Source organism: Phocoena sinus, chromosome 13 (genome assembly GCF_008692025.1).
Source record: "Phocoena sinus isolate mPhoSin1 chromosome 13, mPhoSin1.pri, whole genome shotgun sequence".
NCBI classification, from domain to species: Eukaryota; Metazoa; Chordata; class Mammalia; order Artiodactyla; family Phocoenidae; genus Phocoena; species Phocoena sinus.
In genome coordinates this window covers 34,136,387-34,148,575 of record NC_045775.1, presented here as the reverse complement: position 1 = coordinate 34,148,575, position 12,189 = coordinate 34,136,387, and the positions used below count along the sequence as shown (strand labels likewise).

At 39.7% G+C, this 12,189-nt stretch overlaps 1 non-coding gene across 1 annotated transcript; it reads right to left on the bottom strand.

The window, feature by feature from the left end:
- Nucleotides 1-4,971: 4,971 nt before the first annotated feature.
- LOC116764824 lies at nucleotides 4,972-5,078 on the bottom strand. The gene has a single exon (XR_004353033.1). It is a non-coding gene; the product is annotated as a U6 spliceosomal RNA (small nuclear RNA).
- Between the last annotated feature and the right edge of the window lie 7,111 nt (nucleotides 5,079-12,189).

Sequence of the window (12,189 nt, the reverse complement as noted above, 5' to 3'; positions counted from 1 at the left end):
AGGGGTCGCCATAAGGTTGAATGAGCCAGAACATGAAGTAGAGGGGACTGCTCAGTCCCAGGAGAGTGGCCATACAGGCTTGAGTTTCTTGATACTTCACTCCTTCTTTAATACATTCTGTTCAAAACTATATTGATTGGGTGTTCTAGGCACTGTGCTAGCACTATGGATATAAAAGTAAGCAAGGTAGACCAGTATCCTCAAGTGACTTACAGCTTAAACAGATAGTTAAATGAGCAGTTATGAAAAGGTTTGCTAAGTGTCATGATAGAGAAAGTTCAGGGTGTTGGGAGAACAAAGCAGGGGACTCAGCCCCATCAAACAGAGGTCAGGAAGTAGTAGTATGTGAGGTCTGAAGGATGAGGGAGGAGTTGAAAGATGAAGATTCCAGACAGTGAGTTCTTCTTCTTTGAAGTCCTAGGGGCAAAAGATAATGTGGTGCATTGAGAATTGAAAGAAGTTTACTTTTCGGAGGAAGTAGCTATAGGGTGTGAGATAGGGAAGGGAGAAGGAGATTAGGCTGGAGAGATAGGTCGGGCCCCATCAGAGGCCATGGTAATGTTAGGCTTCATCTGAAAGACACTGAAAAATTACTGAAGGGTTTTGAGACTGAAAATGATGTGGTGAGATTCACATTTTAGAAAATCACTCTTATTAAGATTGAAAGAATGGAAAGGGGGCACAATTAGGGGCAGAGAGACCATTTAGGAAGCTATTGCAGATTTCCAGTTGATAAATGTTGGGGGTGGTCTGGTGGTCTAAGGCAGTGTCACTGGAAATGAAGATAGTTTGAAGGACTTTGAGAAGGTGAAGTAGACGTGGTGAGAAATTTAATGTGGATGTGAGGAAGGAGAACAGTCAAGGGTAGCTGTTGTATGAAAGTGTCATATACATATTCAAGGAAAGGTTTGAGGGGGGAGGATGATGGTTCAGTCTTGGACTTGCTGAATTTGGGTCCCAGTGGGACAAAGTGGGGGTGTTGAGTAGAAGGTGGGTCCCATGGCTCTGGAGCTTGAGAGAGTGGTGTGGGCCGGTAATATAGATGGTAACCGAAATGATGGGAGAGGGTATGAAGGGAAAAGAGAAGTGAGCCTAAGGAATCAACGTTTGAGTGACAGGCAGAGGAAGAGGAAGGTCCAGTGATGAGAGAGCAGGAGGAAAACCAGGGGGGCCTGGGCTGTGGTTGAGAGTGTCCAGTAAGGGAGAGGTTAACAATATGAAATGATGAGGATGAGTGAACTAAAATAAGGAGCGAAGAGTGCCTGGAAGAGTTAGCCCAAAGGTAGACGTCGGCGTCTTCGGCAAGAGCAGTTAAAGTGCAGTGATGGGCCAAACACCAGATTCCTTTGGGAAGAGGAGTGGAACGTCCTCCTTCAGGAGGAGAGGGACTATATTCTGCAGAGGACACAAGGCTAAAGGAGCTCGATGGGAAAGAGCCAGTGGATGAGCAAGTCTGAAGATGCAGGAAAGAGATGGGGTAATCAAAAAAATGAGGTGAAAGTGGGTGGTATCCAGAAACAGGGGGAGGGATAAGTCTTAAGCAGGGGAGCCTTACTACACTGGGTGGGAAGGAGGCAGCTATGAGTAGGGATGTGAGCATTTTGCTGATGCAGAGGCAGGAAGTTGTGAAGTGTGAGTGAGAGTGGTATCTTCTACTTGTGGGTTAATGTTAAAGACATACCTGCTTATTTCTTTCCATGCACTTCATGAAGTGTCATCAGAAATGCTATCAGTGAGCTTTCTTTTGATACTTTTGTTGCCATTGAAGCAGATTCTCCTGATTAAGAAAAGGAGAAGGGAGACCTGTGTAAGCAATAACCCCTCACTTCCAAGCGAAGGAGAGTAAGGTCCTGGCCGATCCCGGGGTTATGGCAGTGAACATATCTGGCCTTCCAGGCTGGCTGGTCCTCCTTTGGCTGTCAGCTTTAGGTTAGCACCTGCCAGGATGTCAACCATATGGGCGGAAAGAGACTGCAACCACTGTCACTATCTTGGCCTTCTACCATTTGGTTTTAGCCAGAACATTTTAAGGATCAATTATGATAATACTTTTAAAAGAGCTTTGAAAATTGTAGCTAACTAGAAATGTAATGGTGTGAGATGATTATGTGAGGCAGTATGAAGTGGTGGAAAACAGTGGTATAGAAATTACTTGCTGTATGATTTTGTTTGGGTGCCTTAATCTCACTGAGACCCTTCAGCTTCTCGTTTATGAAGTAGCCTTTTCCTACCAGCTCTATAGATTATTGTCAACATCTAATGCAGTGGTTTTCAGTGTGGCTGGTCTTGTCCATTGGGGGTGATTTTGGAGTGAGTAGGGCAAGTTTTAGTTGTTCCAATAATGGGGAAAGGGTGGCATTTGTTGGGGTGGAGAGATTCAGGAATTTTGAGCATCTCACATACACTTGACAACCCTACAGAGAAGTTTTCCACTCCCAGCGTACAGTTGATGGGTCATATGGTAGTCGCATGCCTAGTTCTTTAAGAAAATGTTTTCCAGAGAGGCTATCCCTTTTTACCTTCTCAACAGCAATGTGCGAATGATCCAGTTTCTCTACAATCTCTTCAGTATTTAATGTTGTCACTATTTCTTATTTTAGTCATTTTGATAGGTGTGTAGAGATATCTAATTGTGGTGTTAATTTACACTTCCTTAGTGGCTAGTGATGTGAAAATCTTTTTGTGTGCCTGTTTGCCATCTGTATATCTTCCTTGGTGAAATGTCTGTTCATTTCTTTCCCTCATTTTCTAATTGGATTGTTAGTTTCTTTACTGTTAAGTTTTGAAAGTTCTTTATATATTCTAGATGCTAGTCCTTTGTTGGATATGTGGTTTGCAAATATTTTCTCTTAACAGAGTCTTTTGCTGAGCAAACTTTAAAATTTTGATGAAGTCTAACTTACTGATTTTTCCTTTTATGGATTATGCTTTTGGTATCAAGTCTAAGCATTCTTTGCCTAACCCTGGATCCTGAAGATTTTCCCTTAAGCTTTCTTTCTAATGTTTTATGGTTTCATGATTTGCATTTAAGTCTGTGATCCATTTCGGATCAATTTGCGTGTAAGATGTAAGACTTAGGTCAGGGTTCATTTTTTTGGACCTATGGATGACCAATTCCTCTAGCACCATTTGTTGAATTATTTTTGCTCCTTTGTCAAGAATCAGTTGGGCATATTTTTATGGGTCTGTTTCTGCATTCTTTACTCTGTTCCATTGATCTGTGTGTTTCTCTCTCCACTAGTACCAGGCAGTCTTGATTATGTTAGCTATATAATAAGTCTCAAAGCGGGCTTCTCTGGTGGTGCAGTGGTTAAGAATCTGCCTGCCAATGCAGAGGACATGGGTTTGAACCCTGGTCCAGGGAGATCCCACGTGCTGTGGAGCAACTAAGCCCGTGTGCCACAGCTGCTGAGCCTGCACTCTAGAGCCCGTGAGCCAGAACTACTGGGCCCACGTGCCACAGCTACTGAAGCCCATGTGCCTAGAGCCTGTGCTCTGCAACAAGAGAAGCCACCGTAATGAGAAGCCCACACACCACAACGAAGAGTAGCCCCTGCTCACTGCAACTAGAGAAAGCCCGCGTGCAGCAACAAAGACCCAATGCAGCCAAAAATAAATAAATAAATAAATAAATAAATAAATAAATAAATAATTTATTAAAAAAAAAAGCCAAGGGATTGGACTAGGGAAAAAAAATGTCTCAAAGATGAGTAGATAGATTCCTACCACTTTATTTTCTTTCTCAAAATGTTTTGTCTATTCTAGTTCTTTTGTCTTTCCATATACATTTTAAGAATAATCTTGTCTATAGATACAAAAAAATCTTGCTGGGGTTTTGATAGTAATTGTGTTAAAACTGTATGTCAGTTCAGGGAGAAATGACATCTTAGCTATGTTGAGTCTTCCAACCCATGAACATGGTATGTCTCTCCATTTATTTAGATTTTCTTTGATTTCTTTAATCAATACTGTATAGTTTTCAGCATAGAAGTATGGCACATGTTTTTGTAAGATTTACACCTAAGCATTTCATTTTTTGAGTGATTTAAAATGGTATTATATTTAAAATTTTTGTATTCACATGTCTATTGCTAGTATGTAAAATACAGTCAATTCTTGTATGTTTATTTTGTATCCTACAACCTTCCTGAACTCATTTATTAGTTCCAGGAGATGTTTTGTAGACTCCTTTGGTTTTTCTATATAGATAATTAAGTCATTGGAAAATAGGGACAGTATTATTTCTTGCTTTCTGATCCGAATGCCTTTTATTTCCTTTTCTTGCCATAATATGTTGACTAGAACTTCCAGGACTCTGTTGAGTAAAAGTGGTGAGAGTGAGCATCTTTGCCTCGTTCCTCATCTTAAAGGGAAAGCATTCAGTTTTTTACCTTTAAGTATAATATTAGCTGTAAGTGTATTCTAGATGTTCTTTATCAAGTTTAGGAAGTTCTCCTCTATCCTATTTTTCTGAGATTTTTTTTTTTAATCATGAATAGGTGTTCAAACTTGTCCAGTGTTTTTCTATATTGACCAATATGATCGTATGTTTTTCTTCGTTAGCCTTTGATATGGTGGATTGTATTGATTAGCTTTCCATCCCTGTAATAAGCCCCACTTGATCATGGTCTGTAAGTTTTTTATATTACTGAATTCCATTTGCTAGTTTTTTTGTTTTGTTTTGTTTTGTTTTGTTTTGTTTTGTTTTGTTTTGCGGTACGCGGTCCTCTCACTGCTGTGGCCTCTCCCGTTGCGGAGCACAGGCTCCGGACGCGCAGGCTCAGCGGCCATGGCTCACGCACCCAGCCGCTCTGCGGCACGTGGGATCTTCCCGGACCGGGGCACAAACCTGTGTCCCCTGCATCGGCAGGCGGACTCTCAACCACTGCGCCACCAGGGAAGCCCAGTATTATTATTTTTTTAAATAAATTTATTTATTTTTATTTTTGGCTATGTTGGGTCTTCGTTTCTAAAAATATGGAACGCTTCACAAATTTGCGTGTCATCCTTGCGCAGGGGCCATGCTAATCTTCTCTGTATCGTTCCAATTTTAGTATGTGTGCTGCCGAAATGAGCACCATTTGCTAGTATTTTGTTAAGGATTGTTGTATCAATGTTCATGAGAGATATTTGTCTGTAGTTTTCTTTTTTTTTAATACTGTCTTTGTTTGGTTTTGGTTTCAGCATGATACTAGCTTCATAAAATGAACTGGGAAGTGTTCCTTTTTCTTCTGTTTTCTGGAAGAGGATGTGTAAAATTGGTGTTAATTCTTTATTAAGCATTTGGTAGAAATTCCCAATGAAACCATCTGGGTTGGGAGATTGTTTTTGCTCTTTATCATTTCCTTCCTTCTGCTTGATTTGGGTTTATTTTTTCTAATGTATGCATTTAGTACTATAAAATTCTCTCTCAGCCCCGCCTTAGTTCTGTCCCACAAATTTTGTTACCTTGTGTTTTCATTTTTGCTCAGTTAAATATATTTTTTGATTTTCCTTGAGACTTCCTCTTTGACCTATAAATTATTTACAAGGGTGTTGTTTAGTTTCCAGGTGTTTGGAGATTATCCTGTTATCTTTGTTATTGATTTCTGTTTTAATTCCATTTTGGTCATAGAACACCCTCTGTATGATTTCAATTTTTAAAAGTTTGTTGAGGTTTGTTTTATGATCCAGGATATGGTCTATTTTGGTATATGTTCTGTGGACACTTGAAAAGAACGTGTATTCTGCTGCTGTTGGGTAGAGTGTTCTATAAATGTTGATTAGATTCTGTTGGTTAATGGTAATGTTGAGTTCTTTTTTATCCTGTTGATTTTCTGTCTAGATGTACTAGCAATTGTTGATTGAAGGGTGTTGAAGTCTCCAGATATACTTGTGAAATTGTCTATTTCTTCAAAAGCTTCCATCAGTTTTTGCTTTACATATTTGGCATCTGTGTTGTTTGGTATGTTTACATTTAGGATTGCTGTTTTATTGGTTGATTGATCCTTTTAAACATTGTATAATGTCCCTGTCTGACTCTGGTAATTTTTTTTTGCTTTAAAGTCAACTTTATCTGATATCAAAACAGCCACTCCATCTTTCTTTTGGTTAGTGTTTGCATGATGTATCTTTTCCCGTCCTTTTACTTTCAACCTTTTACTTTTAATCATACTGTTTATATTTAATATAATTATTGTTATGTTAAGGTTTAAACCTGCCATTTTATCTTTTGCTTTCTGTTCTTCCTCTATGTTTAAAATTATTTAAATTCCTCTGTTTCCTTTTTCCTGCCTTCCTGTGGGTTATTTGAACATTTTGTAGAATTCCATTTTGATTTACCTACAGTGTCTTTGAGTGTTTCTCTCTGTAGAGTGTTTTTAGTGGTTGCTTTAGGTGTTATGTCGCACAGACACACACACATCTTATCACAGTCTGCTGGTGTCATAATTTTGCCAGTTTTGTATGAGGTATAAAAATCTTGCCTCTCTTTGTGTCCCTTCTCCCCCTATTTATAATAAAGATGTCTTAGATGTTTCCTCTCTATACATTTAGAACTATATTAGACCGTATTATAATTTTTGCTTCAACCATCAAACATAATTTAGAAGACTCAAGAGTAGAAGGAAAGAAGGTTGTATTTACCTATATTTTTGCTTACTATGTTCTTTCAAAGGGTGCTTCTTCACTCCTCTGGAGAAAGACAAGGTGAAAAACACATGACTCATCAAAGATTGTGAGTTACCCTGGAATAATTTTTTTTCTCGGAAGCTGCCATTTCCCTCAGGAACTCTCACTGGATCATGTAATTCATGTTTTTATACCCTGTGTGGGGATTTGGCTTTTTTGTTTATGGAGTCTGGATAAATACAACCAGGCTATGCATTTAGCTAGTGTCCCAGCAGGTGCCAGAGGGGCAAGTTTGTCAAATGTAAATTAACATATATAATCTAAACATACTTCCAGTGACTGGGTTTAATATGTGCTCTGTTGACAAAGAAGTCTCCCAGGTAATAAATATTAAATGCTTGGGAATAGAAATACAGAATTAAACTCCAGCCAAAAATTTAGCTCCTGTCTCTTTGGGCAAAGAGACAAAGTGGTGTTTTACTATTTTTTTTTTTTAAACCCTGGATGATTAGCTAACTAGATAAAGAAACATAAAAATGATATGATCTCTTTTTAGTTGAGTTCTCATTAAAGAGAAGTTTGATTAAAAATAAAAAATGAATACATTAGTGCATTTTAGGATAATTATATGTATATATAGTTATATATGTAAATATATTTCAAGGAAATATAATCAATATAAAAAATATAAAAATAAGGAAAAAACTCACTAATTTTGAATAATTGGCTCATTGCTATAGAGAAACCCAGTCTATTTATCTATTTATTCATTTATTACTGAGATATAATTGACATATAACATTGTATTCGTTTTAGATGTACAACATAATGATTTAATATATGTATATATTTAAAATGATTACCACAATAAGTTTAGTCAACATCCATCACCTCACATAGTTACAAATTTGGTTTTTCTTGTGATGAGAACTTTTACCATCTACACTCTTAGTAAATTTCAAATACACAGTACAGACTTGTTCACTATAGTCACCATGGTGTGTATTATATCCCCAGGACATATTTATAGAAATTCAGTCTTAATAAGTAAAAATGGTTAAAGTACGGAAGATTTGACTGTATACACAGTGTTAATACTTTAAAGAACTAATAATACTTTAAAGAACTAATACTTTAAAGAACTAATAATTTAAAGAACTAATAATTAAAGGAAGACCACCAATTAAAAGTCCTGACACATTGGCTTTAAGGAAAAGACAAAAGAATTGTCATTGTTACACTCAATGTTGACATGCAAGGATGTTTCTCAAATACTGTTATTTTACTTCTCAAACTAATATTTTCATTTATCATGTTAGTGCCATTAACTTGTCAAGAAAGCCTTTCTTTTTATAGTTGGAGCAAAATCAAACTTCAAATTAGAGTATATTTGAATCAAAGTCTCTCAACAGTGGTACTGTTGACATTTTGGGTTGGGTGATTCTTTATTGTAGGGGCTGCCCTGTACATTGCAGGATGTTTAGTAGTGTCCTCTACCTACTAGATTCCAGTAGCAACCACTCCTGCCCATCACCTCCACCAAGGAGTGACAAATAAAAATGCCTGCAGGCATTGCTAAATGTCCCCTGGGGACAAATTTGCTTCTGTTTGAGGACCACTGGTCTAAATTATTGGAATATCCAAAATAGTGCCGTTAAAACGTCTTATTGAACATCTACTCTACAATGAGCATGAAAGGAAGGATGCCTTTAATTCAGAGTCAGTGATGTCTAAATAGACCACACTTGATGGCATCTGGGGATCTCCATTTTCATGCTCATTCCAAGGCTGAATTTGGGTGATCATAGCAGACTATTTGATTTACATATGCTTCCATTTTCCCCTTTTCCCTGGCTGGGTTTGGTAGATAACCTGTCTGCTCCATGATAACTTAGAACAGAGTATACCTTATTATATTCAACATAATAGTTCAAGGATGCCCACGTTGGCTAAATATATTGTTGATTTAATTACTGTGGTTTTGAATAAAGAGTTTGGCCTTCTTCTTTCCAAATAAATGCTTCATTGACCTTTTCCTTGTAGCTCTTCATAACCCCAATGACACATTCACTAATTTCAAAAAGAGTAATTCCCCTCCAAAGGTTAATAATTTCAATTAACTGTTCTGATCGAGGTAGGAGTTTTAAGTCTTGGCCAGTTGGGCTAATTGCTCATTCAAGGCTCTTGATTGTTCCCTGGCTAATTTCTTTTAAAGAAGCATCTAAACTAGCCTTTCTTTTGCTCATTAGGTGCTTAGCAGCTTCCCAAAGTAAGCAAGGCTTGACATCTGGTATGTGGTACTCAGTACGCTGGGGATTTTTGCCATCTCTTTGATATTACCCATTGTCTTTCTTTCTTTCTTTCTTTCTTTCTTTATTTCTTTCAGGCCAGGGTTTCTTCCTCTTGGGTTGCTCCTTGATTTCTAACCAGGCTAGTAACACAACTGCAGGAGCCCAAGTAGGCTTTAGGCTGTGAGAGTCATCAGTTTTTGTTTTTGCTGAGTCTAGTTGAATCATTTTGATGTAGACTAAGAAAATGGCCAGTGTGGGACATGTTCAGTCTAAGGGTTGAGTGGATAGGGGCTGCTTATGAGGAGACTTTTTTATTTATTTATTTATTTATTTATTTATTTATTTATTTATGGCTGTGTTGGGTCTTCGTTTCTGTGTGAGGGCTTTCTCCAGTTGTGGCAAGCGGGGTCCACTCTTCATCGCGGTGCGCGGGCCTCTCACTATTGCGGCCTCTCTTGTTGCGGAGCACAGGCTCCAGACGCGCAGGCTCAGTAGCTGTGGCTCACGGGCCCAGTTGCTCCGCGGCATGTGGGATCTTCCCAGACCAGGCTCGAACCCGTGTCCCCTGCATTGGCAGGCAGATTCTCAACCACTGCGCCACCAGGGAAGCCCTGAGGAGACGTTTTGACCTGACTTGGACTGAGGAGTTTTCTAGGACATGGGGCTTTCATTGCTAAAATCAGGAAAGGCCCAAGCAAATTAGAATGAGTTGGTCACCCTAGGAATACTGCTGTAATCCAGACGTCTCATGATATAGTAGCCTGCAAACTCAAATATGACCGCATGGTTATCAATACCTAAAAGTTGACAGCTCTGAGTCTCTACATCACAACTGCAAGAACCTAGTCCCTTGAATGTCTCCCAGATTTTTCTGGGAGTCTCCGGAAAGTGACTCATATGTTCTCAGAAATGAGGGCTCCTCCCTCTCTCTTTCTCTCTCTCTCTGTCTCTCCCTCCACCTTCTGTTTTTCTTTCTTTTTTTTTTCTTCCTCTATAACTTTCAAGCAGTGGCCTGCAGCCTGCAAAGTGCCTGTAGAACTGCCTCCATACTGCCCCTGTTGTTACAAGTGTCTGTGAATAAATGGTCAACCCCCCAACCTGGTTTTTCTGCTGCTTTGCCAAGGATAGTTTTCTCCTGAGGGAGATCCCAAGGCCGCCAGGTTATTCACAGAGAGTCACAAGGTCCTTTAGTCCTTGGGCTCCCTCTTCTTTTCTCCAACGCCCCAGCTCCTTTCCTTCCATTATCCTTTCCTCCCACCTCTACTTATTCTCAGACATTCCTACACCTACAAAACGGAGAATCAAAAACCCCCGTACAACACCAACCCACACTGTGGGGCTGGGGTGGGGACATCGTCTTACTCATCTCACCTACTCACTCAGAATCTTCTTTTCTCCTCAGCCAAGCCACTGGGAGGATTTTCCAACCTGACCAAGAGTTTCCTCTCAACCTCCAACTGCTTAATTAAAACCAGTTTAGGCTGTCCCTATCCCTCATGGCTGTATGGCACAAGTCTGAGAATTTACCTATCAAATCCAGGGTTGCCAGGAAGCCATCTGGATAGGCAGCAGGAGGTCAGGGGTACTGTCCATGTGCTGCCTCAGGACTAAGTGTTGATGAGCACTGATGAGTTTCAAAGTACTGAATTAGGGCACTTATTAGTGACTCAGACTCTCATTTCCTCACTAACCACTCCCATCCTAACCTGAATCATTTTCATATCTGTTGTAAAAACAGAGGATGAAAAATAAACTGTCGAAAGGATTTTGGCTGCAAATAACAAAAATTCTGATTCAACCTGGTTTAAACACATAGAACATTAATTATCTTATGTGACAGTGAATCCATAAGTAGGGCAAGCTTCAGAGTTGAGTGACTCAGTGGTTCAGCAATATCAACAAGAAGCCAGGTTGTCTCCATATCTGTGATATGTAGTCCATACATTGTTTCACCTTTGGACTAATTCTCCTCCTGGTCACAAGATGGCTGCCGATAGAAACTGGGAAAACCTGTCCCCTTGATTTTATGCATTAGGATAAAGAGAGAGGGAGTGGAGGATAGAGAGATGGGGGAGGGAAGGGAAAGAGTGAGGGAGGGATGTCTTCCTGAAATATGGAATGTGAATTTTTTCATGTAATCTGATTGGGCCAATGTAGGTCATATGTCCACTGTGTGATCAGTGAGAATCACCAGAAAAGTGCTATCCATTGATTTGTTGTGAGTAATCAGAATCTATGCCCAGAGTTAGAAAGGGGTAAGCTTTTCTGAGTCGCCTGGGTTACACGAGAGGTGGATGGATAGTTGAACAGAATGGGGATCTTTTTTAGGAAGGAGGAAAAAGGGAATGGATGCTGAATAGCCAACTGAAAGAATCCTCTACACAAACAATTCAATTTTATGCCATTTCTCTATCCCTGTAATGGCCTTGGTAGTTCAGGAACTTTGGTAATATTCTTACAATTTGACAGCCTAAATAGTGCAGAGAGGATGGGTGTTGGATTCCTATGGACCCCAGTTTGAGTCATAGCTTTGCCATCTTCTAATTGTCTGACTTCCAGACAAGTGAAGTAACCTCCCTGATCTTCTGTTTCCTTATCTGTTAAATAGCTTAATGCTACTGACTATGGAGCATTGTTGTGGGTATTAAAGACACAGTGTAAGTAAAGTATTTATCATAGAGCCGGCCACATAGTAGGTACTCAAGAAATGTTACTTTTCTGTGCTTTGTCCTGCCCACTCCCACTGGCCAATTTTGGAACATAACCACCTACCCACTCCACACCCCCATCCCTCTTGGCCAGCTCTTAGTGACACTCATTTGCACTTCGTCCCTTTTCCAGCCACACTTCTGGGCTCCTTAGGCCATCCACGGGGCCAGTAGTTGAGGGTTGTATGTCTAGCAGCCCTTTCCAAAAGGTGGAAGTTGATGGTGTGATATGCAAGTCTTTCCTATGTGATGTCAGGTGGTTCAGTCCCTCTCTTTGTGAGTGATTTCCCTACAGTATCCAGCTTCTTGAGTACCTGATCCTGGAAGAAGCACAGGTTTAGGGTTAGAATATCTGGATCCTTCCCTTTCTGGATGTGGAATCAGCTACTTGAGCATCAGGTTCTTCACAGTCCAATTTTGATAACCAAATCTTCTCTGTTGGTACATAGGATGATGTGTGTGAATGCACTTAAAATGTGAATGTGTGAAACCATGTTGAATAAGTAGGAAAATCTGCTGTTCTCCAGTCTCAGTCTCTCAGGTTTCTAGGATGCAGACCCAGATATCATGATGGAATATGG